This window comes from Lissotriton vulgaris, chromosome 4_1, assembly GCF_964263255.1.
Source record: "Lissotriton vulgaris chromosome 4_1, aLisVul1.2, whole genome shotgun sequence".
Taxonomy (NCBI): Eukaryota; Metazoa; Chordata; class Amphibia; order Caudata; family Salamandridae; genus Lissotriton; species Lissotriton vulgaris.
In genome coordinates this window covers 1,335,384,985-1,335,402,988 of record NC_141691.1, presented here as the reverse complement: position 1 = coordinate 1,335,402,988, position 18,004 = coordinate 1,335,384,985, and positions in this window count along the sequence as shown.

The following is an 18,004-nucleotide window of genomic DNA, read 5'->3' as shown; positions in this document are numbered from 1 at the left end:
CCATGAAGGCATTGATGATCAGAGAACAGTAGCGGAATGGCTCCTAAAGGAATCAAACAACAGAAGGATGCCGAGCCACAAAAGGGACTGGGTGTGGTGGCAAGCAAAGAGGTACCGGCAGCCCCGAATTCACGCAGTTCAACGCAGCCATGGAGGGGGCTCATGAAAAAATTGGATGCCCCACGAGGTAATGGTGGACTAGCCTCGCATAACGCTGGGAGCGACGTTACCGGAGATACCGGGTAAGCAGTATCGGTAAAAGGCGGCTTGACCATAAATAAATCCAAAGATTCCAAGGACTTGGCAAGCCATTTGGAGCTGCGGCAATCTACACTGAAAGAATCCTTCCCCACAAAGTTATCAGAGAATGCGGTGGCTGAGGACGAGGCAGGACTGCCAGAGGACACCGGAAGGATGGTCGCTAGGCAACAGACAGAAGCAGATCAGCAGAGAAATCCTGGTGAGAGGCAAGACGCTGCGGTGGTCTCAGAGGGGGCTGCAGAGGACGATCACAGGTCTCAGGACTTACAAGGTTTTGAGCAACCCAAACCCACTGTAGGTTTGATACAAAGCAGCACCGATAAGAGCGCTAATGGCGGCAATGGCGGCAATAACATTCAGCATGACCAGGGTTTGCAGGGCGCTGTTGGAGGGGCTACAGGGGGCCCAGAAGAGCTACCATGCAGTAATCAAGAAAGGGAGGGAGGAAGAAAACTCTATGGGGTTAAAGTGGTAACTGGAAATGAAGGGGACGCAGGTCAGGTATATTGCCCAGCTTTAGACAGGGGTATCCCGGGTACCCCGGATGGGGAGTGCTTTTTTTAATTGAATGGTGACTCAGATTACTTTTTATCAAGTGAAGGAAGTGTGGTTACGACCTCAGATTCGGACTCTGCAGTAAGTTCCTCTGTTCAAAAGGCACCAGTGACGTACAAGGGATCTCACAAAAAAAAGAACAAAGTCTAAAACAAAACCTCCTCGTAGCCCATCAGAAGATGCACCGAATAGGAAGCTATGCTGGGATTATTCAGCAACCTCACACTTGTATCAGGAGGGCACCGGAGAGGATTCCCAGTTGGGGCATGATAAATTAGATAGTCCGCCTCAAGCTACGTCGTTGGATCTGCTATATATACGTCTCTGAAGCAGATGCAGACCGAGGCAAGATCGGAGAGTCACAGAGCTAAAACGGCGGCAAAGAAAATCCAAAGCTCAATGAGAAAAATGAACAAACTCTATGAGGAGATGGGTGATAGGGTTGCTCATGTGGAGGAGCGAACGGGGGAGTTGGAAGATGACGTCAGCAGATGGCAAATGTTCAGGGAAGCGCAGGAAATGGTCACGGGGGACGTGCATTGGAAATTAGCGGATTTTGAAAACCATCAAAGGCGAAACAACATAAGACTTTTGGGGGTGGTGGAGGGGGCTGAAGGGCAGGATGTCAGGGCATTTGTGATTAATTTGTTTAAGGGAGCGTTTCCTGAAAAGACATCCTGGGCGTGTGAGAGCGAAATCCAAAGAGCGCACCGCTTTCCACTTATTTAATAAAAGACGTACGGGTCTGCACAAGCTGTTAAGCCTCGAGCAATACTAGTTTATGTTGGGAATTTTCTTGCTAGACAGGATGTTATGGATAAAGCAAAGCCAGAGGCTAGACGCACGTTCAAGGGGGTCACTTTCTTTGCCCGCCCAGATTTCTGTCATGCCACGGTAGAGAGGAGGTGGAGGCTTAGGCAACTGATCGCATCCTTTCAGAGCTTAGGGCATGAGGCATATCGATTGTACCCAGCAAGGCTGAAGATTATTTTTAAGGGGCATATAAGAAATTTCTCATTAGAGATTAAGGCTCAGCAGTATCTGATAGAACTAAGAGAACAGAAAGGAGGCTAAGTGGTTGGTTACATAGTGAGGAGGTGCATATGGGAGGAGGGCGAGGTGCAGCTGCTGCATTCATAGGCTGTCACACATAGGTCATAAGTGACCTATTTGCATGTAGGGGGAGTGGGGGGGCAGGGGTTAGTTTTAATGGGGGGTAGGGGAGGGGGGGCTGGGGTGTGGGGGGAATGGGGGTTTACACAGTATGGCCCAGCACTAGCTTGGTTCACGATAGGTGGAATAGAAACAGTCCTGAGACATATACCTAGGTATATGAGATGCATCAATAAAGGAAGGAAGCAGTCTCAGTTGGAATCTAAAAAGAGGCTCAATAATGAATTGGTCATGTGGATGGGAAAAGTTTCTGATGTGTTCTAATGAGTATTAGAAATGCCTCTCTTAGCGTGTGTGGCTTGAATAATTATATGAAAAGACAGCGAGTGGCGGCGGTCTTTAGGTTAATGCGACTGGATTTCCTTTGTCTCTAGGAGATGCACCTAGAAGGTGCAAGGGCATATTTAAGGGAGCAGCTAGGTTTTTCCTTATTAGCATATTCAAGACAGGGGAATAGAACTAGAGGGGTGGTTATTTTGGCACAAAAAACAGAACGTTAAGGTTATTATAAAAAAGAGGATCAATGGGGAAGATAGGTGTTATTGAAATGCAAATTAAATAACCTGGAACTCATTCTGGGTACAATATATGGATCCACTGAAGATGATCCAGATGTATTTGAATTTATAGATATAGAGTTGGCTTCTTGGCCTGAACCAATTATTGTTTGTGGGGATTTTAATATAAATGGGGTGGGGGATTCGGCACTGAGCACGGACAGACATACGGAGGTCGGGAGAAAAAAGTTGCTCGGGCAATTTGTAATTTGGTACAGCATAATGCCCTTACTGATGTGTGGGCATGGTTGAACGCTACAGATGATGGAATTACTTTTTATTCGGCACCACACAAAGTGTGTGTAAGACTTGATTATTTTTTTGTATCTAACTCTTTGCTGTCTACAAGTAAGATAGAGAAGTTTCCTCGTTTAATTTCTGATCATAAACCGCTTGTTTTAACACTTGAGGTGGTAGGATTAAATAGTAGGACATCTATATGGATGCTTGAAAGGAAATTACTTCTGGATGAGGGCTATGTTACATTTATGAATAAGTGGATAACTACCTTTTGGCAAATTAATAGAGGGAGCACTGCTACAGGATTCACCTGGCATGCCTTTAAAGCTGGAATTCAAGGTGAAACATTAAGTTAGAGTATTAATAAACAGAGGCAAGAAAGAGATAGAGTTAGTGCACTTGTTCAACTAGTGTCAGAGGCAGAGGAGGAATTGTGTCTGGCAGCTCATGCTGGATCCCCCTTGGGCGAAATACTCTTAAAAATAGCTAGTATTACAGCAGAGATAAATGAGGGCTTTGCAATTAAGGCGGCTGCAGTGTATTTGACAAATAGGGAGCAGTGTCACAGCTGAGTGAGCGGGTTGGGCATTCCCTGGCGGTCCGTACAAGACAGAAAGCTGCTTCAGGGCAAATTAAGGAAATTTTAGATGGACAAGGGGGCATAACGGCTGATGTTGATGAAGTAAGGGAGGTATTTAGGCAGTTTTATACTAAACTGTATAGTGAGTACCAACCAGTAGGGTCTATAGATATTCAGCGTTATCTGAGAGACATTAATGTACCCTCACTCATTGAGGACGATAGGGAAGCGCTTGACGCTCCATTCACTATTCAAGAAATCCTGGACGCTCTTAGTAGTCTCTCTCCAGGAAAAGCTGTGGGGCCAGACCAAATTCCCTTGGAATTTTATAAAACTTTTCAAACGGCAATACAGGTGGACTTGTTTGACACAATGTTGCAGGCCCAGCTAGGGAATTCAGTGCCAGGGTCATGGGCAGGTGTCGATATTGTTTTGATTCCTAAAAAAGGTAAAACACCTTTGGAACCTGGCTCATATAGGCCTATTACTTTAATGAATGCAGATGCCAAGATCTATTCAAAGGCCTTGGCTTCTAGGTTAAGTAATAGAATGGTTCAGAAGTCTCAGGAGACCCTATAGCAGCTATGTTCTTAGATGCAGAAAAAGCATTTGACCGGGTCTCCTGGGATTTTTTGTGGGCAGCTTTATTGCGGTATGGTAATGGTGAAGGGTTTATCATAGGTATTCAGGCACTCTATCAGGCCCCCACAGCACGGCTTAGAATAAACGGAGGCTACTCTTCGGCAGTGCCTATCTGTCGAGGTACCCGTCAAGGGTGCCTGTGCTCCCTGCTGTTACTTGCGGTATATATAGACCCCTTAATTCGTAAATTAGAATTAAATGAGAGCATCTTGCCGATCAGGATTCAGGGCCAAGTATTTAAAACTTTGGCATATGCGGACGATGTGGCAATTGTGACTACATCTCCGGTTAAAGCTATCCAGGAAATAGAAAGGGAGGCGGCTCTTTTTGGTCGGATTTCAGGTTGTGTGCTAAACTGTCCCAACACACAGATCATCAAGAACAGCCAGGTGGTCTGTGAGGATACTCGAGTAGTCCAATCTACAGTGTATCTAGGGATCAATTATTCTGCAGATTTAGGCAAGATTGTAGAACAGAATATTGCACCCGTAATGGCTAAAACTAAAGCTGATCTGGACCAAATACATAACCTACATCTTACTCTGGTTGGACGCACTAATGTGGTGAAGAGGATTATTCTTCCCAAGTTCCTTTACTTATTTAGGACAATTCCATTGGTTTTTGAAGTTAAATGGTTTGTTGCGATTGAACATCTTATTAATAGATTTATTTGGTCACATGAGAAGACTAGCAGGGCTCTTTGTTTTTTGACCCTCTCTAGAGATAAAGGGGGATGGGCAGTCCCTGATTTTTAGTTATATTATTAGGCTGCAGCCATACAGTACATGTGTGGTTTGATGGGGGAGACCCTTTAGATCCACAGATAAAGGCAGGGTCAACTGATATATATGCAATACGTATGGGGGCGAATGCAGAGAACTGTTTCTTGAAATTTTCTGATCCAAGTTATTTGAAAAGAACTAAGGGGCATATTACCAAGCAATAGCGATAATTATCGCTATTCCTTGGTTAGAGACAAAAATTTACCGCTGCGCTGCGGCGATTTTCACCGCAAATAAACCTTGGTATTACCAAGGTTTATCGCAAATGCGATAAAAATCACCGCAATGCATGAATATCGCTGAAAAATCAGCGATATTCATGCATTACTGAACTAATGCTCTTAGCCATGTTATCCACCTCCCATTGGATAACATGGCTAAGAACTGCTCAGGGCAGGTGTTAGCTTTTGGAGATATTCGTGCTTAGCGCGAATATCTCCAAAAGTTGGTAATAGGAGATAGCAATGTTAGCGACTGTTTTCAGTCGCTAACATCTTGGCACGCCCACTTTGCATATCATTAGTGATAAATATCACTGACATGCAAAGTGGGGCCCAAGATGGTCGCTATCTCCTACAAGCTGTCGCTAACTGGTGTTAGCGACAGCTAGGTAATAGGGAGATAATTTTATCTCCGCTTTCTTGGCTTTTCAAGCAAAAAAAGCGGAGATAAACCCCCTTGATAATATGCCCCTAGGTTTAAGACACTCATGGTAGCTTATAAAGTCTGGGCGTCACTCTGTAAAAAATTGGGGATTAGCAGATTTAATGCTTGCACTCGAATCAACGGAAATAACAGTCTTCCTAGAGAGATCTTTGCGGATTCAGTAATGACAGAAAGGGGGCGGCGAGGGGTTAGGAAATTAGGGGACTTGGTAGGGATCAATGGTGTGTTACAGTTTACTGATATGCAGGGGAAGGAATGTCTGACATAATATCGACAGACAGAATATCGAACTACAAAATTATCGGAACAAAAATATCAACATCAAAAATATCGGAATCCTATCTTCATAAAGGTAAGTACAAAAATATCGAAAAAAAATATCGTAGTACAAAAATATCAGAATTAAAAATATCGTTTTTTTAAATGTATTAATAATAATGTAAAAATATTTTTAAAATACATATAATTTTACAAATATTAACCCCTTAAGTGCTGCCTCGGTGCGTTGGCCGACGGCAGCACTACCTCCCCAGTGCTGCGCACGACCATTGGACGTCCATTCAGCACTAGTTCCAATGGACAGCGCAGCACTGGGGAGGGATGTTTACTAGCAGCTATGAGGTTAAATAAAAATATTTAAAAAAATTAAAACTAATACATATACATTTAAAATAAATAAAACACTTAATAATTTAATGTATTTTTTTTTATGTTATTTAATTGATTTAATGTAATATTTTTTTGTTTTAACCCTGTACACCTGTACCCCAAAAACCCAAAACTGACCCTGAACCCTAAAAATATCCCTGTACCCCAAAAACCCAAAACTGACCCTGAACCCTAAAAATACCCCTTTACCCAAAAACTGAAAACTGACCCTGAACCCTAAAAATACCCCTTTACCCAAAAACTGAAAACTGACCCTAAAAATACCCCTTTACCCATGAACTGAAAACGGACCCTTATCCCTAAAAATACCCCTTTACCCAAAAACTGAAAACTGACCCTGAACCCTAAAAATACCCCTTTACCCAAAAACTGAAAACTGAGCCTGAACCCTAAAAATACCCCTTTACCCAAGAACTGAAAACTGACCCTGAACCCTAAACATACCCCTTTACCCAAAAACTGAAAACTGACCCTGAACCCTAAAAATACCCCTTTACCCAAAAACTGAAAACTGACCCAGAACCCTAAAAATACCCCTTTACCCAAGAACTGAAAACTGACCCTGAACCCTAAAAATACCCCTTTACCCAAAAACTGAAAACTGACCCTGAACCCTAAAAATACTCCTTTACCCAAAATTAATTAATATTATTTAATTACCAATTATTATTAATTAACAATAACAATAAAGTAAATATATTAGCACATTAGCTGTAATTAATTTAAATTAATAATTAATATTATTTTTCCAAATTAATTAATTAAGAATAACAAAAAATATATATAAAAAAATTACTATAATTAATGTAATTAACTAATTAATATTAATTAATTACCAACTAATTAATACTTAAAAATATGTACAACATGATATTAATTAATTAACTAATTAATATAAATTAATTACCAATTAATTATTAATTAAAATATGTACAAACATATATTAATTAATTAATTATTATTAAATTACTTCCCACCCTATTCCCCTATAAACCCATAACCCGCTACAGAACATATTTATCAATTAATCAATTAATTAAAATTTATTAAAAATTATTTCTCAATTAATTAATTAATAATTCCTATTAATTAATAATTAATTTACCATCATTAAATTACTTCCCACCCTATTCCCCCATAAACCCACAACACGCTACAGTAGTAAAAGACAATATTTAATTAAATTACATTAAAAATAAATAATAAAACATAATAAATACAATATAATATACACTAAATTTATTTAAAAATTGATATTAGTAACATCGAAGTTATTTATTTCGATATTATTGACATCGATATTTAAAACTTCGATATTACTGATATCATACTAATATCGATATTAAGACTGTCGATATTACTTACCTTCGATATTTTGTCCCATCGATATTTAAACTTCGATATTATTGTATATCGATATTTAAAACTCGATATTTTGTCTGTGTACCAGGGGAAGTATGGTATGTCTAGTAATACCTTTTTTAAGTTTCTGCAAGTTCGGAATTATCTTGTAAATAAACCCGGGGGGTACTGCTGGGTTTTGCAAAAAAAGGGATCCATGTGGACAGCCCTACCAATTTAGTTTAACCCCAAATTCCACCTTTTACTGGTGAAGCTGGATGTAAAATCGATACGGCCAACTTTTTGTCAATTGACTACGTCCATCTCTTTTTGGATGTTGACTTCCTTAGGCAAATTGTGTAGCAAACACATTTGCTTGCTGATCAATTTCTGAGGGAGCATGGAGGTACTCTCAAGCCTCATTCTAGGACACACAAGTGGACTCTCATTTTATTACAATTTCAAAATGGGGGTAGTCCATAAACCAACCTTGCTGTCCTAATGGTCTACTCGCACTGTTCGTTTAACCCTCATCTTCACACAGTACATGAGCAAAGATTGTTTTTTGATATTGCAGCCCTTGCTACATTTCAAAGAAAATTCTGCTGAATTTCCCTCAGACCATTCAGACCGTGATAGGCTGTTCAAAATTCAGCCTGTCATCGGATATTTTTCTGCCAGGTTTCCAGAGGTTTATGGGCCACATGTATCAAGCCATTTACCATTTGCGAACGGTAAAAAGTCTTTTGGGATGTATCATCTCAAAAGGCATTCGCAAAATAGGGAATCACAATAATTGCGATTACCTATTTAGCTAATGCATTTAGGAAATCGTAATTAGCGGTTCCCTAAATGCAATGCAGGAAGTAGGAAAAAGTTGCGATCTTGCTTTAAGGAATCGCAAATTAACATCAACTTGAAGTTGGTGGTAATTTGCAAATTCCTGGAAATATGCACATCTTTGCATTTTTCAAAGTGTCATGTGGTGCCATGTGGTGCTGTGATGTAGCTACATCTGCGGTTTGCATGGCATCTTGGGTTAGAAAACATTGGGGGATACATGGAAACCACACCCCACTTGACTCCCACAGGTGTCTAGTTTTCAGAAATGGGTTTGGTAGGTTTCCCTAGTTGGCTGCCAAGCCAAACACAGGTGCCTCCTTGCAAAAACAGGTCACTTTGTGACAGATCATTTTGATGTCGCCACAACACAATTCGGGCCATTTCCTGTCACGGGCACTAGGCCTACTCACACAAGTGAGGTCACATTTTTATTAAGCATGAGCGGAAAATCCGTTCCGCTCGCGGATTTCACAGATTTTCGGTAAATTCGCAATCCGCGAGATTCGCGAATTTCCCGCAAAATCATGGAACGAAAATCCGCGAATGGAACGGATTGGGTCAAAAGTTCAAGCTGACTTTTGTAACTCTTTTAGAATGGCACCGGCAAGCTGCCAGAGCCATTCTAAAATAGTTACAAAAGTCAGCTTCAACAGGAAGCTCTAATAGATAAAGTAAAGCAGGTGCTGCTCAAATTCAGTTACACAGTCATTAATCACCCCAAACTTGGGGTGATATGATTGTGTAACTTAATTTGACCTTCAACTGGACCACCTGCTTTACTTTATCTATTAGTGCTTACTGTTGAAGCTATTTCTAGCTATTTTAGAATGGTGCTGGCAGCTTGCTGGCACCATTCTAAGTGGGGCTGAGGGCAGAAGGGCACAAAAGTGGGACAGAGGGCAGATGGGCATAAAAAACAAGAGGGTGGCAGTGATTAAGCAGGCAAAATAAAAAAACCAGCGAAATTGCAAAGCGCCTCGCGAACACGCAAAGCGCCTCGCGAACACCCGCGAACACGCAAAAATAAAAATATCCGCAAATTTGCGCGAATTCGCAAATTTTGCGGATTGCCAAATCGCAATTCCGCAAATTCGCGAATTGCCAATTCGCAAAATTCGCCCATGCTTAATTTTTATCTGGAGACCTAGGGGAATGCTGAATGGTAGCAACGTTGTGGCTGACTGCAGATTCCAGGACTATTCCTGACAGAAATACAAGCAAAATCAGTTTTCTAGGGAAAGTTTGAGATTTGCAGGGGAAGTTGGGTAAGAAGACATTAGGAAATCCATGCAAGTCACCTCAACCTGGACTCCCCTAGGTGCCTGGAAGTACATAATGTGGTGGTTTGGTTGGTTTCCCCAGGTGCCAGCTGTGCTGGAGCCCAAAATCCACAGCTACCCACATTGCAAAAACCACTGAGTTTTCCAGTGAAAAAATGTGATGTGCCAATGTTGCTTTTTGCACCCTTTCATGTCACTGGAACTTGACCTACCCACACAAGTGAGGCACGGGTTCTCTTGAGAGACTTGGGGGGGATGCCGGGTGGGTGGAAATTTGTGGCTCCTCTCAAATTCCAGAACTTTCCAGCACAGAAGTGAGAGGAAAATCCGTTTTTTGTAGTCAAAGTTTGTGGATTGCAAGGTATTCTGGGTACACAACATGTAGAAAGCAATGCACATCAGTCCACCTTAGACACTCCTTGATGTCTGGTACTAAACTATTTACAGGTTTTCTAGGTTTCCCTAGATGACGGCTGAGTACGGGTACAAATCCACAGCTAGTCACATTGCACAAAGGATCCGTTTTCAGTGGAAAAATGTGATGTGTCCATGCTGCGTTTTGGGCCATTTCCTGTCACGGGCACTAGGCCTGCCCACACAAGTGATTGTTAGACCTGACATCGTTGGTGTGGTTGCCCTATTTTTTTGCCTCTATCTCTTGTATTTTTCACTTTTATGCTGGACTTCATTTTTCCTGGTTTATGTACTCTGGGCCCTTTACCACTGCTGATCAGTGCTAAAGTGCAAGTGCTCCCGGTGTAAATTGTAATTCTGATTGGTTCTCTATGATTGGCATATTTGATTTACTGCTAAGTCCCTAGTAAAGTGCACTATGTGTGCCCAGGGCCTGTAAATTGAATGCAGCTAGTGGGCCTGCAGCACTGGTTGTGCACCCACCCAGCCATGTAAACTTGTCTCAGGCCTGCCAATGCAGTGTCTTTGAGTGCAGTTTTAAACTGACATGTCACCCTGGGAAGTGCACCCACTTGCCAGGCCCTAACCTTCCCTTTTACTACATGTAAGGCACACTTAAGGTAGGCCCCACGGTATTTACAGATGTAACTTTCAATTGGGAACAGTTAGAGATTTGGATTTTAGGATCTCTAAGCTCAAAATTTAAAAACACATATTTTAGTGAAGGTGGGTTTTAAATGTTATATTTGAAGATGCATCTTTTAGAAAGTGAATATTTTCTTGTTTAACAATTTTGTGCCTCTGGCTGCCTATTGAATCAATGTCTGGTTTAGACTGACAGGGGCATGTTTGTGCATTCATAAAAGGGAGTTCAGCTGTGCCCTACATATCCTGGTGGCCCATCATCAGGCTGATGTGCCTTCCTGAGCTATAGTGGTGGGAGGAACTGTCACCTGCACCTGAATAGGTCTGTGCCTGGCCTATCACAATGCTGTCTCCACCCCCCAGAGTGTGTCTGTAGCCAAGATCAGTCAGAAGAAGAACTTGTGCACGACAAAGAAAATGCTTTGAAGTATGCCTACTTCAAATGCCGAAAGTATTGGACCTAAAACACCAGACGTTTACAACACTTCTGGATCAAGAGGAACATCTGCCAAGGAGAAGAGCTGAATAGCTGTGAGGAGGAGTACTGCCCCTTTGCTGTGTGTTGCTTTGCTGGGTTAGCCTGAAGTTGCTTCTTCTGGTTTGGAGAGGAAAAGGACTGGACTTTTTCTTTATATCCTGCTTGAGAAGTTTCTCCAAAGGCTTGTGTGTGCTTGCTTCTTGTTAAGAATCTTCAGGGCCAGCAAAAACTTTACCTGTAGCATCCCTGTACTTTACTGCTGGAAGTTCCGACCTTCTAAGCGGTGCTGATTTTAAGTCTTGACCCTTGTAGGTTTTTCCTGCTGCAAAGATCTGCTTGAAAACATTAAAATAGATGCATCTTTCTTACAGTGCCTTATTTTTCAACGCAACACTTCCGTGAGGGTGAAATTTCCATGCACCGCCAACGTGCAGTGAAGTAATCGATGAAGCACCTGCCCGTGGCCGAAGAAACTGATGCAGCCTGAGTTCAGACACCGTTTCTCTGAAGCCCGAGACCCCTGCAATAACTCCACCCCAAGCCCTGCTGTGCGGCTGAAACAATCAACACATCATGGGACCACAGCTGAAGAAATCAACGCAGCGCCTGTTTACTGCCACTGCACCTACCTCTAGCACATTCAGATTTCCATGCATCGCACCTGGGCACCAAGTTTTTACCATGCATCACCCGCAGACCTGAACTAGTCTTGGTTTTCTACACATCAATTCCCCCTACAGTCTGGATTCAATGCAAAACATCTACTGCTTGCAGCAGAACTGACTAATCACCTCCCCAAGGACTCAGGAACTAATGAATTTCTGTGTTTTACAAAGCTTCCCTCCTCTGTGGCTGTTTTGCCTTGTGGATTTTGACGCATCTAAGGTACTTTGTGTAAAATCACAGCAGCCATTGAGTTCTACAGATGGAATAGCTTGAAACCTTTTTAAATGTCAAACTTGTTTGCCGTCCATGTGAAGTGTTTTCACTGTGTTATGTACAAATGCTTTACACATTGCCTCTGAGATAGACCTGACTGCTTGTGGCAAGCTATCAAGGGGGGTAAGCAGGGATTATTTTAGTTGTGTAACCCCCTTATTTTGACTAGAAGGAAGGGTCCTTACTTGGACAGGGTGCATACCACTACCAACTCAAGAGCCCCATTTCTAACAGTGAGATACCTTTTTTATTGGGAGACATAGAGGAAACACAGAATAGTGGAACAAGTGTTATTACCAATTCTCCTTCTATGCATTTGCTCCTTCCAAATGTAAGACAGTGTGCATGAAAAAAGTAATTTTGAGAAATGCCCTCAAATTCACCTGCTAGCATGGGCATCCACAAATTCAGAAATGTGAAAATAACCACTGCTTCTAAACTCCATATCTTGTGCTAATTTTTGAAATACATAGGTTTCCTTGATACTTGTTTTTCTCTCTTTATATTTTACCAAATTAATTGATGTATACCTGGAACACAGTGAAAAAACATTGCAACATGCAGTTCATTAATGGGCTCTGGGTACCTCGGGTTCTTGGCAAATCTACAAGCCCCATATATTCCTACAACCAGAAGGGAACACCAGATATAAAGGTATATTCTATTGAAAATCTGCCATAGTTAGAAGTTAAAGATGAAAAAGTAGGCACAAATGGCTGATTTTTTAAACACAATTTCATTTTGTTTTAATTTCAACTGTTACTTTCTATAGGAAAACCGTGAATGATCTACACAAATGTCTTGTTACTTACCGGTAATCTTCATTACCCTAATGAAGGTCCTCCTTGTCCTAGTCATTACTTTGTGAAGCAAACCTGCCTCACAACAGTCCAATTAAAACATTAATGTTTCTTTTATGTTTACCATTAAAGCCGCTCCCACTCTCACCCGTGCCTGTTATCAACAAGTCCAGAACCAAACACAGCGGGATGGAGGGAACAGGACTAGGATGAGGAGGACCTTAATCAGGGTAATGAAGATTACTGGTAAGTAATGAGAAATTACACCCTCAAGTGTCCTCATCATCCCAGTCCTTCCTATGTGAGTACCTCACAAGCAGAAAAACCATGAAGAAAAATGCAGTAAACCAGGGATCCATTCAAAAGTACAAAATGTTTAATCAAACAAATGATAACTGTACAGCAGCGTTCAAGACGCCAACAGCAAAATTGTCCACAGAGGCATGCAAAACATCGAGGCGATAATGCCAGACAAGCATATGATGTGACTGCCAAGTGGCCGCCCTACAAATCTCCTGGATAGAAACCCCGCCACCTTATCCCAGGAAGCAGATACAGAACACGTTGAATGTCCTTGCACCTAAGATGGAGGAGGCAGACCCGTAGACTTATAGGATTGGGAGACCGCCAAATGCACCCGCCGACTGATGGTGGAAGGAGAAACCTTCTTCCCCATGGCCACAACCCCACAGGAGACAAACAGGGCAGGAAAAAGACAAAACATCAGGGTACACTGGATGTAAACCTGAAGGGCCCTGCGAACATCCAAGGTCAAAGGAATAATCACATTACCATCCCCAGGCAAATCAGAAATAACTTCCTCCTGCTGCAAATGGAATTTGGTGGAAACTTTAGGGAGAAACGCCAGGGCAAGCCGCAAAACCACCCAGACCTGCAGAAAATGCAAAAAGATACAAGTAAAGCACCCAACTCACCCAACCGCCTAACGGAGGTGATGGCCAACAGAAACGCTACCTTAGCAAACAACCTCATCAAATCTGATTTCAACAAAGGCTCAAAAGGGGGCTACTACAGACCCCTCAAAACAGTTGGCTAATTTCAAGAAGGCAAATCATAGGAGTGACCGGATGACAAAGCTGAAAACTCCATAGAAGCTGACCCACCAAAGGCAATAACAAAATATAAATTGTCCCCCAAGAAATTTTTTAGAAATATTTACAATTTCAATTTGGTGATGTCACAACAGTAATCATTAGTCCAGAAGTGCAGGGAGATTTACACAAATACCAAAAAGTATCCAAAAGATTATTTCATTAGACTTTTGTACTTTTTTATATACTATTTAACTTTCTTATAATTACAACATGGCAACAAACATATTACAAAAATTCTGAAATCAATTGGTAGTAGTATATAAGACACATTTTGCTTGGAGTATGGATGAATGAAATACCATACATAACATAAATTCCACATGACAAATCATCAAATTTATAATCACAGAAATTAACATAAAAGCAAAACGGAGTTGGGCGTCGATATTTCGGTCCTCCGTTGGTCTATAAGATCCTCAGGACCATCATGAGGACGATAATGTTGTACATATATGTATTTCGAGGGACTTCCAGCCGGAAGTAACCAAGGAGAGAAGGGTTTAAATACCCAAAGTAAGTGTTCTTGAATCTATCTCACCGCCTACAACGCAAAGTTAAATCAAGTATCCTGTATTACAAAAAGACTCCTTATAATAGCGTATAAATTGCTGTGTGTAGAAACTCGCAACGTTAGTTTCAGACACGCCCGAATCCAGGAGACCCACCAAAGGAGCAACACCCTCCAAGGAGGTCCCTGGACCACTACATGCCTGAACTGAAGCCCATTGAGCAGACAAAGTAGAAGGGGAAAGGTCTTTCAAAAACCCATCTTGAAGAAAATCAAGAATAGAAGCCAAATCCCCACCCACAGGATCCACACAATGAGAGGAGCACCAACAGACAAAGGAGCCCCAATGCATACCCTAGCACTTAAGGGTTGGAGGCCAATGTGACTGCTGAATGTCACGGGCCACCAAAGAAAAACTGTTATGGTCGTGGCTGGGGGTAAGCATCAGGTTAGTCACAGGCACACACTTCCCTTTCTCCACTGTCATTGTGTGACTAGGAGGCATTCCCAGGAAACGTCAGCGGAGGTAGGCTGATGTGGAGAAACAGGATATTACCCATCTAGCATGCTGCTCTGTGCAAGTTGTTCCTGCTTCCATTGGTCTTCTGCGACCTGCCTACTTGAGGTGTTTCCTTTGGTCCCGCTCTCATTAGCATATTGCCGGTGCTGCCTTTGTCAGCGCAGCTTCCCAGTGGCGTTACTTTGCCGCTATACCTGCTACAGAGGTGCTTTGTTTTGTAGTGTAGTTCCTATATTCCCTATAGGCTCTGAGCATTGGATTATATATCCTCTAGATTAGACGTAGGACTGAGGTTGACTAGGTCTCTATCGAATATATTAAACTTAATAGTGAATGCCAGCTAGCTCAGAGGTGACTAGAAACTTTCTCGGATTCACAAGAAGGGATTTGTTTCTGACAACCACATAAACATGACAACTTTCTTTCCCAAGAGTAAGAAAAGTATCTCTAGAGTTGTGGAAACAATAGATAAGTAAATCACTCAGTTATTTGTGCATGCTTCGTTTCTACAGAGGTGCAGAGAAATAGAGCGACGGGCGTTGACATTAAAAAGTTTTATTGAACAGTCTTCTTTCTCATGCAAGTAAAGTGAACTGTTACACTCGTAATGCAGACTGCAAAGTATAATGCGTACAGCAATAACACTATTATAAAATAATACTGTAAGAGCATTGTATGGTTTCTAAACCATATATAAATAAATACATAAATAACAATGGCTAAAAAGTACTCAACTGGTGCTTCTAAAATATGCCTACCCCAATGTACCTAACCTAAGCCTAGTACGCGGGAAGGAGTAAGTGTGGTGTAGCATAGGTTTCATTTTTTTTTTGCCAAGAATCTATCCAAGGTTTCTCTAGGTTCTTATCAGCTCCATACCGTTGGTTTAGAATGAAGGAGATCTGGTATCTCTTGGTATCTCTATCTCGGGACTTGATTTCCCAACACCCTGCAAGGGGAGCTTGGAAACACTGGAGCTGGATTCTCACTGAGAGTAATGCAGCCTCTCGATCAGTGCGTCAGCTGGAGGGTCGACTTCTTCGGCACTTGCTGTAGAGAGCTGTTTCGGGCAAGTAGATAGTCGAACTGCTCCGAACCACTGTGTCTTGCTAGAGCAAGTGAAGGCATATTTATACCTTGAAGGTGTCTAGTTTGACGTAAAGTCGGGCATAATAACGTCAGGAAAGAACCCCAAGCGAATAGTAGTTCTTTGTAAAGTACATGAGTTCTTGGACAAATCAATGTTTAAGCAAGGGAAGGTCCCCGACTGCTTAAGCCAATTTTCCATGAAATCGTTGTGACGTTTTTGATACAGGAGGAAGTAGCCATGCGTTTATTTGGTCTGCATGGGCTATGTCTAAATAAGGGAATGATTTCTATGCCTATATCAGGGCAGTGTGAATTGTACCTATATAAGGGCATGGATCGGGAAAATTCACTCAGATCATACAACGCCGTACAACACCCACTCCACTTTATTATGTACGACATTACTAAGTTCTAAACACATAAAACATATCTAAACATGATGGGTTAAACCCCACCCAAAATACAACAAAAATGTATTAAAAAATGGTTGTACACGATAAGAGTATTTGTGTTGTATGCATTTAAAAGCAATGTTTCATTCAAAGCATATAGATGACATTTAAAAAACGCTATCCGAATGAATCATGAAAATACATTTATGAAATGGCTCTTAAATACAGAAGAAAAGGACGAGACCAACCCATGACAGAATATATGAATTGTTTGGTTTGTGACAAGGTCAAATATTGTCTCTCAGAAGTATTCAAAGAATTCTTGTACTCAAGGAATAGTTCTACTTTAAGCAGATTACTTTGTGCCAAAACAAGTTTAATTTTGGAAAAAAGTCAAATCATAGAAAAATAGAGTTCCAAAGTTAGAAGTTTGTTTTTGAAAAGTGAAGGTCGAATTCAGAGAACACTGTGTGCTAACTTCAAAAGTCAGTGTCATTGTTTGGAGAAAACATCAAATCCTCTAAGCTGGTAAAGAATTTGCTTACTACTGTAGGTGAAAGTTGGACTACCTCGTTAAGCAGATCAATTTCACATAGATGAGAAGCATCACCATCAGCGTCAGCCGCATTAACAATGTTTGAAGAGGATGGTACCTGTGTGCCTGTTGTTCCACATATCTCACCCTCTGCATTTTGCGTCTGTGAGATGTCAACGAATGCCGTCATCAGGATTGGTAGCTGCTGGGGACAACACAGTGCATGAGCCATTATTGGTTCAAGCAAAGTATCAACTTCTGTTGACAGGACTGATGGGAGTGTCAGACAGATGTCTAGCACGCATTCTTAACCATATACCAGGCATCGTAGAACAGGTAATATGCAATCTTGCCAGATTGGTCTGAATGATAGAAACCACATGGTATTAAGATCTCTTAAACGAGCCAAGCCCAGAATTTGTATCATGCGCTCACAACACTTCATTGCCAGGAGGGTGTTCTCCAAGGTGATCTGGATGTCGATGGTGACTTGACCTGCCATACCGGAACAGAATGAATAAAAATAGTATTCCTGCTACAAGACCCAAACCGAGAGGTAGGCCGCCAAACACAGAGTGCACGAAGTTTGGAAATATGCCTAGGACTGCTTCAAAGGGTGCTAACAGTCCCCAAAAAATCGTCTTAAATACATGTACAATACCACTGGTATCAGAAATGTTTAAGATACGACCTAACATTTCTGAGAAATTTATAGAGCATTTTGTTGATAAAAGGGCATGTATCTCTGCAGAAGTCCTTGCAAACTGCAGATCATACATCTCTTTGGCCGAGGTCAGTGGCACAGTTTTTTATAAAAGAATGGCTTTCAGTTTGCTTAAAGTATCAATTCGAATAGAAGAGATGTTCAGTGAAGGCCATAATGGCGACTCCCCGTCTGACTTAGTTTTTGGAAACAATACTTGCATACAGCAAGTGACCCTGGTTGACACAGAAACGAGATAGGGGGTTCCTGGCAACAT